The following is a 20,981-nucleotide window of genomic DNA, read 5'->3' as shown; positions in this document are numbered from 1 at the left end:
GAGTTTCATCTCAAGCAGCCCTTAGCTTATGTCAATCAGGTCCAGGAGAAAGCAGAATTCACTCTAAATTGTTTGTATGAAAGTACTTTAATGAAACAGTTATTTTCAGAGGATTGAGCAAAGTTAAGGGAGGGAAAAAAACACACAAACAAGGAAGGACATGGCACTCAAATCTAGACAAAAATGAACTTCTTGTCACTTCTGGAAGTACAAGAACAAGGAGAAGAAATAGCCTTATTCCAGCTCAGTAGTGGAGAAGTGCTTTATAGGGGATATTAGAAGTGGAGAGACGGAAACTCAGCCCTGAAGGATACAGTGAGAAGAAAAGAAGTGTTCTGATATTTTTCTCACCCGCCTTCTCATCTCTGGCCAGTAACTCCCCGGTCATCACCCAACTGGAAGAGAGCTAGCAAAGTTAGTGAGGCAATTAAGAGAAATCAGCCTCCGATGTCATAGAGAAGACTAAAGAAAAGTGGTTAATGCATGGTAAACAGTGCAAAAAGAGAATAATTTGCACAAAGTCAAATTGAATACCCTGTAACTTCTCATATAAATAAGCTAAAACATACATACATCCTCACTCTTTTTTTGAGGCCATCAGAAATTGGTGTGCCACCTTTTGTAATTAAAAAGAATCTAACTAATAAATCCTTGGGATCTTGAAAAATTGCAGTAGCCTCTCCCACACAGAAATCTTTTATTATAAAGCATCTTGCTCTGTTGAGAGTCAGAGTGATCTTGAAACATCCAGCTATGCAATTGGTAAGTGAAATGTATGTATACATTGTTCCAGGTCTTTCTGCAAAGACCAGCTGGGAAAGAGAGTCGGAAGAGTCAGTGAGTCTTCCATATCTATTAGACGGAAATATTAATAGAATGAGTAGAGTAGTTGGTATATTTTCATGTCTAGTTTAATGTGGATGGGTAAATATTCATATGATAGCAGTTTCTTTTCACACAGAGCTCAGTGAGAACACTTCTTCAAATTAAATGAGTCCAGTGGGGCATTTAAAGTTGGATAAAGAGAGATAGGAATGTTTCTGCAAGACATAGATGAATGGTTGTGTAATCTCTAGGTCTCTAGACACATAAAAGTACCTCCTCTGATTATTCAAAATGAAATTCTGTATCATAATGTGGAAGTAATGAAAAGGTAGAAAATTAATCCTAAACTTTATCATCTGAAAGGGAGGTCACAAAGTTGATCACCTTCATTTTATGGATGAGAAAAATGCAATCAGAGAGGCGAAGTGACTTGCTGAATGTCACCCAGCTAGTTAGTGGCAGAGCTAGAATTAGACCTTGAATTCTAAATCTTGGCCTTAGGCATTTTGTTCTACCAAGTACTATTATAGAGGTCTGAATGCAGAGATAAGAGATGGGTTTGAATTCTAGTTCCATAGCTTTGGTGTTGAATCTGTTAATGAGGTGCTTACCTTTTCCCTGGTGGCTCAGATGGTAAAGCGTCTGCCTGCAATACGGGAGACCCGGGTTCCATCCCTGGGTCGGGAAGATCTCCTGGAGAAGGAAATGGCAACCCTCTCCAGTACTCTTGCCTGGAAAATTCCATGGACAGGGGAGCCTGGTAGGCTACAGTCCATGGGGTCGCAAAGAGTCAGGCACAACTGAGCGACTTCACTTCACTTCTTCCTACCTTTTCCCTGGTGACTCAGATGGTAAACAATCTGCCTGCAATGTGGGAGACCTAGATTTGATCCCTGGGTTGGGACTATCCCCTGGACAAAAATAACACATTCCAGTATTCTTGCCTGGAGAGTTCCATGGACAATACAGTCCATGGGATCACAAAGATTAGGACACAACTGAGCAACTAACACTTACCCTTTCCACAATGAAATATTCTAGCTTAATGTATAATGCCTATTGGTTTGCAATTATTGTCATTTCTCCAGAGTTCGGCCAGGGTTGTATTGACACATATACATTTTCCTTTTCTAGACTTCATATAATCTTGCTCAACCTAGTCAGTCCTTTTTAAAGTCACAGAAGGATGCTCATTAGGGTACTATTGGTAAGTCAAAGTATTAGAAATCAGAGGTTCCTCTACTATTCAAATTACCATCATGGTTAATATATCACCTCTCTCTGCTATCTAAAAATGTCAGCATATAAAGAGTTAACAAGCTTGACAGTGATGGTGTTTGCTTATCACTGAACTTTTGTGGTTAAGGAAGCTAAACTGTGAATTTTATGGCAGACTCTCAAAGCTTTGTCCAGAGTTGAAAGCAGGCATCGATTTTTCTCTTTGATAATTAACTATGAAGTGTCTTGGGTAATCCAATCCAAAAGCTGGCAGCATGTATGGCCTCCCACTTTTAAGAAGAGCTTGCAGAATGCCTCAGTTCAGCTTTTTTCCCCTCTGTTTCCCCCAAAGAGGCAATAAGGGGTTGACTGCATTTGCCATTTTTAGTGGCTTAGCCTCTCCTGACGTGACAGCAACATTGGGCCAGTAGGTCAGGTTTGATTTACTCTATAATGAGGCTTTAGGGACAGTTTTCTCTACTAATCTCTTACTCCACTTGAGTAGCAGCAACTGTGGCTTATAAATGTTGCCATTCTGTAACTCCCGGAAAGACTTGCTGATCGTGTGAAATGTCAATGTCACTGTTATTTCTTTGAACTTGAGTTATTTTAGTCTTGTACCTCAAGCCCTAAATGAAGTTCCCAAACCATAAATAAATGTAGTAATTGGCCCCAACCACAGTAACACTGGCAAGACTTTGATATATTACTAAACAGTCATATGCTTCTCTTAGAATCATAGCATTTCAGAGTTGGAGGAGGCCTTAGAGGTCATTTGCTCCTACTTCTTATTTTGCCCTCTAGTTATACAGCAACTAGGGTATCAAAGGTTACACAGGACTTTGATATTTAAAGAAAATTGGTTTGAACTACCTTAACCCTCATTCCATAAAAGTAGGCACTCTGCAAAAAAGTTTTGCAAATTTTCCACATGGTTGTATCTACTCATCCCCTCTCATTTCAATGGCCACCTATCTTAATTCTCAGATGGCTCAGTGGTGAAGTATCCACCTGCCAATGAAGGAGGCATGGGTTCGATCCCTGGGTCATGAAGATTCCCTTGGAGAAGAAAATGGCAACCCACTCCAATCCACTGCCTGGAAAATCCCATGGACAGATGAGCTTGGCAGGTTTCAGTCCATAGGTTCGCAACAAGTCGGACATGACTGAACACAGGCATAAAGTTAAAGGAACAGATCCAACGTGGAGTCAAAATTGGCTCTTCCCTGTTACATCCTCAGCATGAGGTATTGTCAGTGTTACAGATTTTGGCCATTTCAACAGATGTGTAATGGCATCTCATTGTTGCTTTAATTTGCATTTTCAACTAAAAGAAGAAAACCCATACAATATAAGCCTTTACTGAGGGTGGTAGCCCCAGGAACAACCTCTCAGTCCCTCTGAGGCGAATTCTCCCTGGAGGTGGGGGAGAAGCTACTGTGTACATGATTTGTGGCTGGGGGATATGAACAGCCAAGCATACATCATGGTAATGCTGGTCCAAGGAACAGATATCTCAGTGAATGATTTTAGTGCTTTCTGTATGGGAAGATACAAGGATCTGTGTTCATTAAAATTTATCCCGAGATACATATCTATCAAATGGTAGTTTTGCCAAAGAACAGAGCACCTCATCCCGGCTTTCATCCTGAATTCCTCTCAGGGTGCACTGTTGGTCAGTGACTCTAGTGGCTGAGAAAGTTAAGCCTTGTAGAACCAGTTAGTGAGCACCGTTCTTTGTTTTACAATATTTTCCTAATGACATATAATGTGGAGCATCTATTCACATGATTACTTGTCAGATGCGTGTCTTTCTGATAAAGTGTTTGTTGAGTACTTTAGCCCATTTTTGAATGGAGTTCTTTGTTTTCTAATGTCTTCTAAAAAATTGGTCACTTCCTAAAAGTAGAGAGTGATTTTATTTGGTGAGGATGTTAAGGACTCCGAGCCCTGGAGACAGCATCTCAGTAGCCCTGAGAAACTGCTCCAAGGAGGCAAGAGTGGGAGTCAGGCTATATACAAGTTTGCAACAAAGTGGGCAGGCAGCCTGAACATCAAAGATTATTGTTAATTAAGGAAAACCAGATATTAAGTTAAGGGATTTAGCCCTCTTCTATGTATTGGAGAATTTCCCTGGTGGCTCAGATGGTAAAGAATCCACCTGCAATGCAAGAGATCTGGATTCAATCTCTGGGTTGAGAAGATCTCCTGGAGAAGGGAAGGCTGTCCACTACAGTGTTCTTGCCTGGAGAATCCCATGGACAGACGAAATTAGTGGGCTATAGTCCATGGGGGTCACAAAGAGTCAGACATGACTGAACCACTAACACTGTATTATGTATGGGAAGATGCAAGCCTCGGGGCTCACTGAATTCATTCTTTTCATATACACCTCAGCTGTCTGGGGTCAAAACCTGTTTCTTGATTGTTTACATCCTTAATTCCTTGTGCATCATAAAAGGTGGCAGATGTGGCAGAGGGCTGCTTCTTGGATACCCCCAACTCTTCAGCAATCACCATGAGGGGTAGCGACATCTGCTGGATCGCAGGCATTGTGTTCCCTTTAGGGAGCCCTCATTTGCATTTGGAGGTCAGGAATCACTGATGGCTGTGTCATTTCTTGCCCATCGATATGGCAGGACGTAAGAACCAACTCGTTGCAAAAGACCCTGATGCTGGGAAAGATTGAGGGCAAGAGGACAAGGGGGCAACGGAGGATGTAATGGTTGGATGGCATCATCGACTCAATGGACACGAGTTTGAGCAAGCTCAGGGACCTAGTGAAGGACAGAGAAGCCTGATGTGCGGCAGTTCATGGGGTTGCAAAGAGTCTGACACGACTTAGCTACTGAACAACAACAAATTGGGATTAAGGGGCTTCTCAGATGGCACTAATGGCCAAGAACCCGCCTGCCAATGCAGGAGACAGAAGAGATGTGGGTTTGATCCCTGGGTCGGAGAGAGCCCTTAGAGAAGGCATGGCAACGCACTCCAGTATCCTTGCCTGGAGAATCCCATGGATAGAGAGCCTGGTGGGCTACAGTCCACAGGGTTGCAAAGAGTCTGACACGACTGAAACAGTTTAGCATGCAAGCATACACTGGGACGAAGGGTACCTTGTATATTTTAAGTAACTCTCTTTATCAGATGTGTCTTTTGCAGATATTTTCTCCCAGTCTCTTATTGATCTTCTAATTCTCTTGACATTGTCTTTTACAGAACAGAAATTTCTGATTCTAATTGTCTATCTTATCAATTATTTCTTTCATGAATTACGCCTTTGGTTTTATATTTAAAAAGTTGTCATCATACCCAAGATAATCTAGGTTTTGTTAAAATCTTTCATTACCATTTTCTGAATTTCACATTGAACCATTGAGTCAGTGATTTTTCATGTTATATTAATAAAGCTATATGTAATAAATGTAGAATCTAAAATTAAGAGGAATCTAAAATGTAGATATTTACACTATCTTAATGGTAATGGTAATAGTAATTGATGCTTTTGAACTGTGGTGTTGGAGAAGACTCTTGAGAAACCCTTGGACTGCAAGGAGATTCAACCAGTCCATTCTAAAGAAGATCATCCCTGGGTGTTCTTTGAAAGGAATGATGATAAAGCTGAAACTCCAGTACTTTGGCCACCTCATGCGAAGAGTTGACTCATTGGAACAGACTCTGATGCTGGGAGGGATTGGGGGCAGAAGGAGAAGAGGATGAGATGGCTGGATGGCATCACAGAATCGACGGACATGAGTTTGAGTGAACTCCGGGGGTTGATGATGGACAGGGAGGCCTGGCATGCTGTGATTCATGGGGTCGCAGAGAGTCGGACACGACTGAGTGACTGAACTGAACTGAACTGAACTGAATGGTAATGGATTTTGGCAAAATAAGAATTAGCACTTTTCCTTAAATTTTTTGGTGGAAAATATTTTTATACCATTTTCTATTACATCTCAGTTTAAAAAATGCTTCCAGCCACATCTCATGCCACATCAAATCCCCCAATATGCTATAGTTCATATGGGATAAATTTTGTAAAGTAAAAGTTTAAGTTTTTAAGTTTATTTTTAAGCCAATTAAACTTGCAGTGTTTATTAAGGAGTATTCTTTATGTGCTGAATTTAAGTATCATCTTGGCTGAAAAATCAAATGTTTATTTATCAGTCTGTTTCCAAGCTTCCTATTCTGTTCCATTGAATTCTTTGTCTGCTCTTGTATGGACATCACACTGGAGAAGTACTTTAGCTGTATAGTAATTCTTGACATACTATAATTCATCTAGTTTTGTTCTTATCTTGATTGATATAGTTTATTTTTGTTGCCATTTAATTTTTAAAGCAAGTTTGCCAATTTATACTCAAAGTACTTGAAGGATTCGATTAGTATTACAACACAATTGTCAATAAAATTAGTAAAAAAAATTATTCTTCACAATATTGAACCTTTCAACCCATGCTGTTGTTCAGTTGCCCAGTTGTGTCTGACTCTTTGTGACCCCATGGACTGCAGCAGGCCAGACCTCCCTGTCCCTCACCATCTCCTGAAGTTGGCCAAGTTCATGTCCATTGCATCAGTGATGCCATCCAGTCATCTTATCCTCTGATGCCCTCTTCTTCTTCTGTCCTCAATGTTTCCCAGCATCAAGGACTTTTCCAAAGAGTAAGCTGTTAACATCAGATGACCAAAATATTGGAGTTTCGGCTTCAGGGTCAGTCCATCCAATGAGTGTTCAGGTTGATTTCCCTTAAGACTGACTAGTTTGATCTCCTTGCAGTCCAAGGGACTTGCAGGAGTCTTCTCCATCACCACAGTTCGAAGGCATCAATTCTTTAGAACTCCACCTTCTTTACGGTCCTGTCTCACAACTGTAAGTGACCACTGGAAAGACCATAACCTTGATTATATGGACCTTTGTCAGTAGAGTAATGTCTCTGCTTTTTAATACACTGTCTAGGTTTGTTGTAGTTTTCCTGCCAAGCAGCAGATGTCTTCTGATTTCATGGCTGCAGTCACCATGTACAGTGATTTCAGAGCCCAAGAAGAGGAAATCTGTCACTACTTCCACCTTCTCCCCTCTATTTGCCATGAAGTAATGGGACCGGATGCCATGATCTTAGTTTTTTCAATATTTAGTTTTAGTTCAGTTCAGTGGTTTAGTCATGTCTGACTCTTTACAACCCCATGACTGCAGCACACCAGGCTTCCCTGTTCATCACCAACTCCTAGAGCCTACTCAAATTCATGATCATTGAGTTGGTGATGCCATCCAACCATCTCACCTTCTGTCGTCCCCTTCTCCTCCTGTCTTCAAACTTCCAGAATCAGGGTCTTTTCAAAAGAGTCGGTTCTTCACATCAGGTAGCCAAAGTATTGGAGTTTCAGCTTCAGCATCAGTCCTTCCAGTGAATATTCAGGACTGATTTCTTTTAGGATGGACTGGTTGGATCTCCTTTCAGTCCAAGGGACTCTCAAGAGCCTTCTCCAACACCACAGTTCAAAAGCATCAATTCTTCAGTGCTCAGCTTTCTTTATAGTCCAACTCCATCCACAACTACTGGAAAAACCATATATTTGAATAGACGGACCTTTGTTGGCGAAGTAATTTAGTTTTAAGCCAACTTAAAGCTCTCCTCCTTCACTCTCATCAAGAGTTTCTTTAGTTTGTTCACTTTCTGCCATTAGAGTGGTATCATCTGCATATCTGTTTCTCCCACCTATCTTGATTCCACCTTGTAACTTATCCAGCCCAGCATTTCTCATAATGTGCTCAGCATATAGATTAAGCAACAGGTGACAGCACACAGCCCTGTCATCCTCCTTCCTCAATCTTGAACCAATCAGTTATTCCATACAGGGTTCTAACTGTTAATTCTTGACCCATATACAGGTTTATCAGGAGACAGGTAAGATGGTATGGTATTCCCATCTCTTTAAGAGTTTTCCACAGTTTATTATGATCCACACAGCCAAAGGCTTGCCATAGATGATGAAACAGAGGTAGATTTTTCCGGAATTCACTAGCTTTCTCTATGATTCAGCGAATGTTGGCAATTTGATCTCTGGTTCCTGTGCCTTTTCTAAATACAGCTTGGACATCTGGAATTTCTTGGTTCACATAATGCTAAAGCCTAGCATGCAAGATTTTAAGCATGACCTTACTTGCGTGGGAGATGAATGCAATTGCTCAATGGTTAGCACATTCTTTAGTCCTACCCTTCTTGGGAAATTGGGATGAGGATTGACCTTTTCCAGTCCTGTGGCCACTGCTGGGTTCCAGATTTGCTGACATATTGAATGCAACACCTTAATGGCATCATCCTTTAGGGTTTTGAATAGTTCTACTGGAATTCTATGATGTCCACTAACTTTATTAATAGCAGTGCTTCCTAAGGCCCACTTGACTTCGCTTTCTAGACTCTCTGGCTCTGGGTGGCTAACCACACCCATAATAATCTGGTTCATTTGGATCTTTTTTGTACAGTTGTTCCATGTATGCTTTCCATCTCCTGATCGCTTCAGTGTCTACTAGGGTCTACTGTTTATGTCCTTTATTGTGCCCAGCCTTGGGTAAACTGTCCTCTTGACATCTCTAATTTTCCTGAAGAGATCTCTTGTCTTTCCCCTGCTGTTGTTTTCTTCCAGTTTTATACGCTGTTCATTGAAGAAAGCCGTCTTGTCTCTGCGTGCTCTCCTTTGGAATCTGTGTTTAGTTGGATATACCTTTCCCTTTCTCCCTTGCTTTTTGCTTCTCTTCTTTCTTTAGCTAGAGGCCTTTAGCAAGGCCTCTTCAGATAACCACTTTGTCTTCTTGCTTTTCTTTTTCTTTAGGATGGTTTGTCCACGGCCTCCTGTAGAGTATTACGGACCTCCACCCATAGTTCTTCAGACATTCTGTTTACAAGTTCTAATCCCTTGAATCGATTTGTTACCACCAATGCATATTCATAGGGAATTTGATTTAAATTGTATCTGGTTGGCCTAGTGGTTTTCTCCACTTTCTTTAGCTTAAGGGTGACTTTTGCTATGAGAACCAGATGATCTGAGCCACAGTCAGCTCTAGGTCTTGTTTTTGCAGACTGTATAGTTTCTCCATCTTCAGCTGCAAAGAATGTAATCAGTTTGATTCCCATATTGGCCATTTGGTGATGTCCATGTGTAAAGTCAACTTTGTCTACCTCAAATTGGACACCCACTGGGTGGGGGGGTGGGAATCTAATTTTTTGCTTTCCCTCTTTTTAATGTACAAAAGTAGCCTTAATTTGGGCCTGAATCCTAACCTTTCTTATAGATATTAAATCTCAAGGAAAACTAGATTTATATATTTTACTCTTTATACAGAGCCAAAACTAAGTCAATTATTTTCCCCCATCCCTCTTTGAAGGGAAGATTTGCCTTTTTTTGTTTAAATTTTATGTGAGGTTGTAGACTTAACTGGTTCCCAGATTTATGGAGCCCTCCATCTTTTGTAAGTCTATCATTTTGTCTCCTGACTACTGTGAGTAACCTTTTAAACCGGAGCAGCTGGTTACCCTAAAATGGTATATGACCTTAAATTTAGTGCTTGTTTGTGCCTGAAGATAAGTGTCTGCTTTTTAATGTTCTATAAATTTTATTGTTGTATCAAAGACTTTGTTTATACTTTATGTGCCATGTTTTGAATAGTTTGTAACAAGACAATTTCAGAAAACCTGAAATAAAATAAAAAGGCAATGTTTATTTTGTGTTCTGAGCTATCATCCACATTTTGAGGGCTATGTCTAAATCTCACTTTGGGGAAAGCTTTCCCATTGGACCCTTTTCTCTGCCAATTTATATAACTTTTATGTATTTAAAGATAAGATAAATATATTTCTAAGTTTTCACAGAGAAAACTAAAAATTTTAGTAATACTATTTGGTGAAACTACTTTTTTAATATTGTGATATACAAATTATGTCAGTTAATAAAAGGGACAAATACAATTTATACTTCAAGAGAATCAAATCTGTGTGTGTGTGTGTGTGGAATTAGGGTCAGGTTTGTTCAGAATGATGCCATTCAATACTTTTTTTTTTTTTTTTTAACTGAGTGCTAGTAATATTTCTGTAACTCTGCTCTCAACTATGTGAATAGATTAAAACAAAAAAATGGAAAAAAGTAATGAAGTTGTTCTATAAAAAGTAGAAAGCAATGAATATTTTGGGAGAAAATGCAAAAAATAGCCTGAGGAGGTGCTACATATTCCCTTCTGTTAGAGTTTGGAGTATACTAAATATTACATAATTCAATATTTATTTGTACTACATCTTCAACATGCTTTTAATCTACTTGTTTCTTTAAAAATCTACATAAAATTTTGCATGATAATACTAATTTTTACTATTATTTTCACTTCACAAATAAGGAAACTAATATTTACAATGGGTATATGATATGTAAAAAGTATCAGAACAAAGATTGAAACCTGAGTCTTTAATCTGAACTTTTCATGATGTATTATTGGTTTAAAACTCCAGGGAAATAGTCAAATCTCCATAAGCTTCTTAAACTACTCTTTTGTCTTTCAAAGGACGGCGTGGTTTGAAAATACAGGTCTCATCAGTTATCTCTCTTTATCAGTTTTAAGTTCTGTAGGGAGAGGTTGGGCAGATGCCAAATAAAACTTGCTTCGGTAAACAGTATGAGTGTGATATAGCATAATTCAGAGAGAACTGCAAGTATGAAAATAGGAAGACTAGACACTCACAGTTGTGTTGCTGATGCCAGTGCTTCTGGCTAACACGTGAACGCAGAGTCGTGGCATTTATTTTGTGATTTTGTGTTATGTGCATTCTTCATTCAGGACACACATCCAAGCTATAGATTTACCAACTTGTCCATGTGGAAGTAACAAACTCTTCATCATGGGATTGATCTCAGAATGCTTTCATAGGACATCTGTCTTTAAGAATGATTCTGGGCAGATTTTTTTCAGTGGTTTGGAGGCCAATGATATGGCTGTTTTCCAATGGAGAAGAGGATCCAAGATTGTGGCTTGATCAGAGATTGAAAAAAAAAAAATGTATATATATATATATATATATATATATATATATTTCAACACTCAATCTCTGAATCAACCAGCATGATTCTCAGCTACAAGAGCAAAATTTGAAAAAGAATGATAGATAAGTCTTTTCATTACACCTACTGGATATTTCCATTACTCCTGTATCTGGGGATTCGTTCATCATCTTTTGGGCGTGAGATCGTGTAGAAAGGAAGATGTGATATAATTCATGGCATCTAGATGAGAGAACAGAGAGAAGTCCCGTTTAAATCTAGTAGCACAATAGGAATGTGAGGAAAGAGTGAGTATTGGGAAAATAGAAAATTGGTCTGCTGTGAAGGTTGTCATGCTCAGGTGCACGTCTGTTCTATAGAATCTGTGATTTGATGATCATCCGTGATGTGACTCTTCCTCCTGCAAATGTCTCATAAAAACTAAGCTGAAGAGAGGAACAAAGTGTCCTTAAGACTTCTGACAGAATATTCATTTAATAGTTTCCACCAGGAAAAAGAACTGTCGAATGATCTATTTTTGCTCCAGGTGATTATTATTTCTGAACACATTTTTATAAAGGATATATGTAGAAAGCATACATATAAAAAGTACAGACATCAGACTTGAATGTATTTTACACAAATTTGAAGATACTTGTATAGTCAGCACCAGTTCAGGAAAGAGAACATTCCTAGCATCCCAGAAGCCCTGTAACGTTCCCATCCAGTAAAATAGTTTCCTTCCAAAAACTGTTTTCCCCAAGAATTAGCAATATCCTGGTGTCTGATATTGAAAGTTTGCTTATTTGTAAACTGTGTAGAAATGGAGTCAGACAGAGCATTTTGTTTTAGTCTGATGCTTTTCACTCTTTATTATTTTGTTTTAGTTCACTCATACTCATTGGCTTATGATAATCATTATAAGAATGTCTGCTAACCAGGTATTTGTTAGAGAAAGACTTTTCAGTCATTTTATTTGACATTTAGTTATTGAGAGCAAAGTGTGCTGGTCAGAGGACAAAATAGAGCAATTAAAGAAATCATGGTCTTTCCTTCAGGGAGATTTCAAGCTATAAGCTGGAGAATTAGTATTAGTATTAGAATTAGTATTATTACTAATTTTAAAAATCTAATAAATAACTTTAAAATAGGCAAATGCTGTGAAAGAAGGGAACAGAGTAAACCATTTGTAAAAGGTAGATCCTGTCTTAAATACTGTGTTAAAAATTGAAAGCCTTTATCTTGGGTAATGCTTAGATAAAGATCTTCAGGCTCTAAAGCATGGAAGCCAAATATTTTCCATATTTACTACTTTTTCAGTGACTAGCAAACAAAGTTAATGATGCCGCCATGAATCCTGTGGATATGGAGGGCAGCTGTACTAGCTCATTTACGGGTGAATTGGGTGCCCATGGATTTTAATATCCCCAGTGCATTCTTGAACCAATCCCCCATGTATCCCCCGTACCAAAGGACAACTATATATATACATATTAATTACATACACTTAACAATTGTTCTAAATTTGCATAGTGTCCAAAAAGGTCAATACCAACAAATGAGCACTTATTAATTAATGCATCTCTCATTTTTCATCATATTAATACTATAAGGTAGATGGAGACATTATTGTTTCTTTTTTGTAGTACAGAAATCTGAAGGTTAACTTGTCCAAGTTACATGGCTAGTCATCCAGTTCAGTTCAGTCGCTCAGTCGTGTCTGACTCTGTGACCCCATGGACTATAGCACACTAGACTTCCCTGTCCATCACCAATTCCCGGAGCCTCCTCAAACTCATGTCTGTCGAGCCGGTGATGCCATCCATCTGACCATCTCATCCTCTCTTGTCCTGTCCTCTTCTCCTTATGCCTTCAATCTTTCCTAGCATCAGGGTCTTTTCTAATGAGTCAGCTCTTCGCATCAGGTGGCCAAAGTACTGTGGCTTCAGCTTCAGCTTCAGTCCTTCCAGTGAATATTCAGGATTGATTTCCTTTAGGATTGACTGGTTTGATTTCATTGCAAAGTCAATAGCAGATCTGTTACTCAAACTCAGAGCTTTAAAGTCAAATTGAGTGTTCTTTCCAGTACCCAAGAAACAAAGAAGGAATGCAAACAATGTTGAGGGAAAAGGAAAGAAAAATGAGGTAAGAAATTCCAAATTTTAATTTCACCTAGATTCCTGATACTGGAAGCCCTTAAGACTCTAAAGGGACAATTTCCAACTGTGTTTCAGTTTTTTGAAATATCAATAGAATTAGGAAATAAATATACCACTAACAAAAATAGAGATAGATGGTCAAAAGACCATCTATTGACCAATGCTAAAATAATCAAAAGTAAGCAGATTTGTTTGCTGTAGAACATGTGTTTGCCTTTAATATGGTAATGTAGAGGGATGGTTACTAACCATGGAATCCTTTTGCTTTTTCCTGTGAGACATTTCATATAGTCTCACAAAACACATCTAAGAAAATGCATTAATAAATTTTCCAAAATCAGCCCACACACAGATTTACACCAAAACAGTTAAGAAAAATATGTGTTATTTTATCCTGAACAGAATTATACATAATGAACAGAATTATACATAATGAACAGAACAGTTTATTACTTAGTATTCTAATTATAAAGACTATGTACCCATATTCCCAGACAGAAAATCCATTCTGTAACCTTATCCTCCATCAAAACTAGGCCTCAGACTTTAAAGGGGGAAACTGCATAATGGGTTGTCTCCTGAACTCTGAGTCTTCATGTGATTAATGTTTGACAAGAAATTGCTATTAGACAACACATAGACATGTTTAGGAAAGCAAAATAAGATCTATTATGAAAAAAAAAAAAAAAGATTTTTGAATAGTCTTCCAAGACGGTCTCTCCCTTTAAAAGTGAGAGTTCTAAAAATCAGAAGCAGCAGTCACAATCCGTAAAGATACTTGACACATTAGTTTAACCCAAGTCATCCCAAATGGGCCAATAATTTGATTCTTTTTGATCCCAGATAATTAAATAGGTAAAGTTGCTTAATGAAACATGGCACCTATGTTCTGACCTCTCTATGGGTTCACCAACTATTGTTTGAACATAGCATACCATTTGAATTTCTGTGTGCAATAGAATGATGCTTCTGTTCTTTTTTTTTTTTTTCCTGTCATAAAAGTTTCTCCTGTGAGAGGTAGGGCTGGCTGACTTCTGTCTTAGGTAATTAATTTTTAGCATGCCAGATCTTTTAATAGCCCCTCTATTGTGAAGTTATTTCTGTTCCTGGGTCATTCCCAGGGGGATTTAATGTAGAAGCAATGTGTAATTTTCCAATGAGTCAACTCTTCGCGTGGGTGGCCAAAGTACTGGAGTTTCAGCTTTAGCATTAGTCCTTCCAAAGAACACCCAGGTCTGATCTCCTTTAGAATGGACTGGTTGGATCTCCTTGCAGTCCAAGGGACTCTCAAGAGTCTTCTCCAACACCATCAATTCTTCTGTGCTCAGCCTTATTCACAGTCCAACTCTCACATCCATACATGACCACTGGAAAAACCAACTGAACTGAATGTGTAGTTTAAGGAGAATTAGAAACAGTGGAATGCTATTTTTGCCCCACCCAGTTCCCTAATATTCCCTCCAACTCTGATGCGGCATCCATCCTCTAGCTGCTGAAAGTTCTTAGACTGAAAGCTCACATCTGCATTCTTTCCTTGGAGATTGTCCTTTAGAGATGAACACTGCCTCACCTAGAGGGTTCTGGGGGCTATGTGGCCCTCTACTTCCCTTGCCTCAAGAGATAGCTTCTGCTGCAGTTTAGACTTCAAATCCCTGAGGGATCATGTTGAATTTAAACTTCATCTGAACCCACATTCTGGCTTTGCCCCTTCAGCATTACTATCCCATTCTTCTCACCCTAACTAATTTCTCTTGAGACATTTCTCACTATAAATCACATGTACACAAATGTCAGCATCAGGCTCTGATTTAAAGAATGTACCTTAATACAGATGTCAAATAGTAACTGGTAAGGAAAGGAGGAACAAAGACGTGCACCCTCAGAACTTGAAGGATCCAAGAACCAAAGAAAATCCAATTCTCTACTTTTGTAGCATACTGATTACAACTAACAAACAAACAAACTGGGGTGAGATTAGTCAGACGCTTGTAAGTCATTAGTAAATACATCAGACTGGAGACTAGTTTGAACTATTAACTAGCAGCAGAAGTGGGCGCTCAAGAGAACCATGTGCAAGTCAATAAAGAAAGCTTTATCTCAAGTTATAGTGTAAAAGGATATTAAAACACAAAAATAAACTTTAATAAAAATTATATATGAGACTACTAAAGAATGGTGTGTTAAAAAGAGTCCAGGAAAATTCATTTCAGAAGAAAACATTCTTTCACAAGTGAAGAGAGAGTCCTGGCTCTTTCCTGGGGGGAAATTTCATATTCAGATGTGGTCAAGAGAATGCCTTCTAGAAAATTTGCAGAGTTAAGGGGAGACCCCTAACAGGAGTGAGCTATTGGTAATGGTGGGGAAGGTAAGGAGATTTGAAGTTGCAAGCTCCTAAAAAGTAAAAGCAATCATTTAGCCTTGCAATTCACAATTTCACCCAATGTATCTGAATAAATGACTGTGAAGACAGGACTGAAAAATACAAAAAATATCTGCAGTCTTGAGTACTCTCACTGTGCTTGGAACAAAGTGACCCCTACTGCTGACTCTGAAGGGGAAAGTGTGAACCAACTCTCCTTGGGTCAAATCTAATAAGAGAGATTAGTCACAGGGACTAAAAGGGACCACAGTAACACACTGGTTGGTGGCTGGACTAACCAAAAGTGCGTTTGATTTTATTAAAGCTGAACCTCAGCTGCAGATTAACTTGACACTTTATCTTCGTTGCCAAATATAAAAAAGACCCACCATTTCTGAGAAAAACTGAACAAAACGACAGTATACTTCAAACTCCACCATTATTCTACTTAAAATACCTCCTTGACAATAAAAATGCAAAACATGTAACAAATATTAGAATTAGCAGGCAAGAATTTATAATAATGATTTTAAATATGTTTAAAGACTTAGATGAAAAGATAAAGTGAATAGGTAAATGGATATGGATTCTCCACAAAGAAAAAGAATCTATAAAAATAATTGAGTCAAAATTCTAGAATCAAAAGTACAGTATCTAAAATGAAAAAGAAACAAAAGCAAAGCATAAAAGAAAACAATAAACACTAGATAAACTTAGTAAATGAATGGACACTGCACTTAGAAAAATCAATAAACTTGAAATAGATCAATAAGTATTAACTAATTAAAAATATTTAAAAAACAATATAAATAACCATTTGAAAAATGACAAACAGTCCAATATATATGTAACTGGAGCTCAGGAAGGACAAAAAAGTGTGCCATAGTTTTGCTCATAGCTTCATATTATGAATCTGCAACACTTAATCTTTCAGTTCAGTCCAGCTCAGTCACTCGGTCATGTCTGACTCTTTGTGACTGCAGCATGCCAGGCCTCCCTGTCCATCACCAATTCTTAGAGCTTACTCAAATTCATGTCCATTGAGTCGGTGATGCCATCCAGTCATCTCATCCTCTGTCATCCCCTTCTCCTCCTGCCTTCAATATTTCCCAGCATCAGGGTCTTTTCCAATGAGTCAGTTCTTCCCATCAGGTGGCCAAAGTATTGGAGTTTCAGCTTTAGCATCAGTCCTTCCAACAAATATTCAGGATTGATTTCCTTTATGATGGACTGATTGGATCTCCTTGCAGTCCAAGGGACTCTCAAGAGTCTTGTCCAACACCACAGTTCAAAAGCATCAATTCTTTGGCACTCAGATTTCTTTATAGTCCAACTCTCACATCCATACGTGACTACTGGAAAAATCATAGCTTTAACTAAACGGATCTTTGTTGGCAAAGTAATGTCTCTGCTTTTTAATATGCTGTCTAGGTTGGTCATAACTTTTCTTCTAAGGAGTAAGCATCTTTTAATTTCATGGCTGCAGTCACCATCTGCAGTGATTTTGGAGCCCCCCAAAATAAAGTTTCTCACTGTTTCCACTGTTTCCCCATCTATTTCCCATGAAGTGATGGGACCAGATGCCATGATCTTCGTTTTCTGAATGTTGAGTTTTAAGACAACTTTTTCACTCTCCACTTTCACTTTCATCAAGAGGCTCTTTAGTTCCTCTTCACTTTCTGCCATAAGGGTGGTGTCATCTGCATATCTGAGGTTATTGATATTTCTTCTGGCAATCTTGATTCCAGCTTGTGCTTCATCCAGTCCAGCATTTCTCATGATGTGCTCTGCATATAAGTTAAATAAGCAGGGTGACAATATACATACCTTGATGTACTCCTTTCCCGATTTGGAAACCAGTCTGTTGTTCCATGTCCAGTTCTAACTGTTGCTTCTTGACCTGTTTTAAGCAATCACCCATGAAATAGGCAACTCAAAAGAATTAAAACCTTAGTTTTCATTTCAAAAAGTTTTGAGTTTGTTTTTATTCCTACATTCAGGGAGCAAAAGTCCTGAAAATATTTATTCCTGTAGTTAAGAAAAGGAATTTAAACATTCAAAACTGGCATAAAGGAGAAATAGAAAAATAAGACTAAGGCAACTGTTTTTGTTTTGTTTTTTTTTTAAACCAGGACCATTATTGATTCCACACAGTGAAGGAGCAACTCACTGGACTCTGAGTTGGCTCTAGTCCAGGCTTATTCCCTGGTTATTTGGGTGAACTTGGATTAGGGTGATTTTTACCTTCTATACCCCAGTTTCTTCTTCTACAGATGATGTATTTGGAGATGAATCTTCTGGCTCATATACCTCTCAGAGTAATGAAATTGATGCTTAATTCAAGAGTCAGTAAACTATGGCTGAGGGCCAAATCTGCCCCATTGTCCACTGTTATAAATAAAGTTTTATTGAAACCCAGCCATGTTCACTTATGAACATATTGTCTATGGCTTCTTGCAAGCTGAAATGGCAGAGATGAACTGGGACAACAAAGGTCATATGACCTTCAAAAGCCAAATATTTACTATCTGTGTTTATAGGAAAATTTCATCAACTCTTTGGCTTATCTGAATGGAAAGTGAACCTCTGTAACCTATCCCCAGTGTCCAAGTTCTGCACTTACTTGCATGGCCCTGGGGAGTCTCAGCTCTGCTTCATTAATTTGGTTGCTGCTGAGAAGCACTGACTGCCCTTTCCAAGCACTTGAACACCAAATTCCCTCAAGAGACGGCAGTGACACTGAATTGGAGTTAGGAAAAATAAAAGGGATTTTCAAGGAGAAAGTGATGTTTAACCCAGAAAAATAGAGAAAGTATAAGGATATTGTCATCTAGAGAAGATATTTTATATAAAAGGATTTAATTATCACAAGTATGCTTGAAAAGAATTCTGGTTCTCCTATTTCTAAGCATGTAGTAGGATTGTATATTCTATGGAAAATCTCTTTTTTCCATGTAATTTAATACAATTATGGGTGTTATATATGATTATACTTATAGTCCCAGAGATTCACATGGGGTATCTTGGCGGAGGATGCTTAAAAGTCTACTTAAAAGTCTACATAACCCGCTTCTGCCTAACATGCTTAATAACATATGAACTGAGATGATATGTTTTATCTCATGGAGTTAACTTTAAGAGTTATGAAAGATTTTCTGTGAATCTTTTCACAGAAAAGATAAACTAGCAATATTTTATCAGTAAACTAGCAATATTGCACATGGTGTCTCTTCTGTCAGCTTGAATTCCAAACTGAAATGACATAGAATAGAGATTCCAGTCGATCTGTGTCGGACGAGACTAAGAAATGGATCTTTCATTTTCTTATTTGAAGTAAAATGTACATGCAATAAAATTCATTGACATTGAGAGTGAAATGAAATGTATTGATAAAAGTATATATGTGTACATCTGCATAATAAGCTATACCAATCAAGATATAGAGAATTTCCATGATTCCGGAATGTTTTCTACTCATTCCCTTGCAGTCAGTCCTCACTCCCAGAGGCATCCACAGTATCAGCATTATGGGTTTTTTTTCATGTCTTTGGCTATTATAACTAAAACTCTGCACACAATTTCTTATTTTCTTCTAGTAAATACTCAAGAGTGGAAGTGTTACATAATATAGGGTGCATGTTTTTCAAAATGTTTGCATTATTTATACTCCCACCTAGAATGTTTGAGAATTCTAGTTACTCTACATCATCCAAATTTGGTTTTATCAGTTTATAAGAATACACCTTTTTTTTTTTTTGTATCTTGTATTCTGTCCCATGGCTAAATTCACTTATTAGTTCTAGAAGAATTTCATAGGTCCTTTTCCAGATTTTTCTGGATCCCTTAAAATCTGGAAATTAGAGAATTAATTTTGAGCCTTTCTTCTTTACTAATATCAAGATCTAAAGCTACACACTAGTCTGTAGTCACTGTTTCTATTTCATCCCTTAAATTTTGATATGTCATAATTTTTTTGTCTTCTAGTTGAGATTTTGGTTTCTGACTTCCCCTTTAGATTTTTTCCTTGACATGAAAATTATATGCAATTGTGTTATTTATTTTTCAAACATTTATGGGCTCTCTGAGTATTGCTCTTAATTTCTAATGTAATTCTATTGTTTTCAGAAATACTCTACAAATTTACTTATATGAAATTTATTGGGACATTTTATCAGCAATCATATAATGTACCTTTGTTACCACTCTGTGCACTTTAAAAATATATACACCAGCTTTTGGTTATAATGCTCTATAGATCAAGTTGATTGATAGTAGTTTTTGAAATATTACATAACTTTGAATTTTTCTGTAGTTCTGCTGCTAATACTTACAAAGAAATGTTAAAATCCTCAATTTAATCACAGATTTGTCAATTTTTGCCTTTAATTTTCTGTCAATTTTTCTTTATATATTTTCAAGTAGTATCATCAGTTGCTTATAACTTTTTCATTATCTTTCTAATGGGCTTTCATCATTATGAAATATATTCATTCTGTCTGGTGATGTTTCTCATCTAACATATCTGTTTCCTCTTTTCTTGTGCTTACTATAGGTATTTTGTATGTGTGTGTGTATTTAACCATATTCTAACTGATCTTTCATTTTTATTTATAATATCTCTATTAAAAAACATAAAATTGCCTTTTATTAAAATCCGATTTGAAAATCTCTACCTTTTATTCATTTTTAAAAATTCATTTATATTCAATGTAATTTTTAGTAGAATGGTTTTGAGTATAGAATCTTGCTATGTATTTTCTAATATCATTTCCCCTACTCTCTTCCTCTTTCCTTGAATTCTTTTGGATTAATCAAGCACTTTTTTAAGAACCCATTTTATTTCGTCTATGGACTATTTCATCTATGACTCTTGTCATTATTTTTTAAATGATTGTTTTAAAAATTAAAATACTCATCTATATATTATCAGTCATTTATTCTTACTATAGTTCCTCTTCATTTGTTTTCTTACTCCTCGTTAGGCTTCTTGGAATTTTCTCTGGTATTCATGCCCTACCTTCCTCTCACCGTAAAAATGTAGACTTCTCAGGTTAAAACAGTCTTCAAGATCAGGTGGTCTGAGGCGCCCTCCTTGTCCTGCCTCTCATTTCCTTTCAAAGCCCCTGTGATACTTCTAGGGACTTCCTGAGACTGCACAGAGTCTTGTTCAAAAGTCACTGCTTTAGACAACACATAAATATCAGAATATGCCTGTTCCAGCAAAGAGAAATAGTTTACGGGTAATTATGAGAAAACTTTTTCTTCATAATGAGTAAGAATCTGTAACTTTCCTGTTTCTAAAAGCTCTGACCTTGTAATTATGAAATTATGAAAGCAGCCTGTATTTATTGCTATTACTAGTTAAAACAATGTGCTAACCACAAACAAAGCAG

Source organism: Bos indicus, chromosome 15 (genome assembly GCF_029378745.1).
Source record: "Bos indicus isolate NIAB-ARS_2022 breed Sahiwal x Tharparkar chromosome 15, NIAB-ARS_B.indTharparkar_mat_pri_1.0, whole genome shotgun sequence".
In the NCBI taxonomy this organism is placed as follows: domain Eukaryota; kingdom Metazoa; phylum Chordata; class Mammalia; order Artiodactyla; family Bovidae; genus Bos; species Bos indicus.
This window is presented reverse-complemented; position numbering follows the sequence as displayed.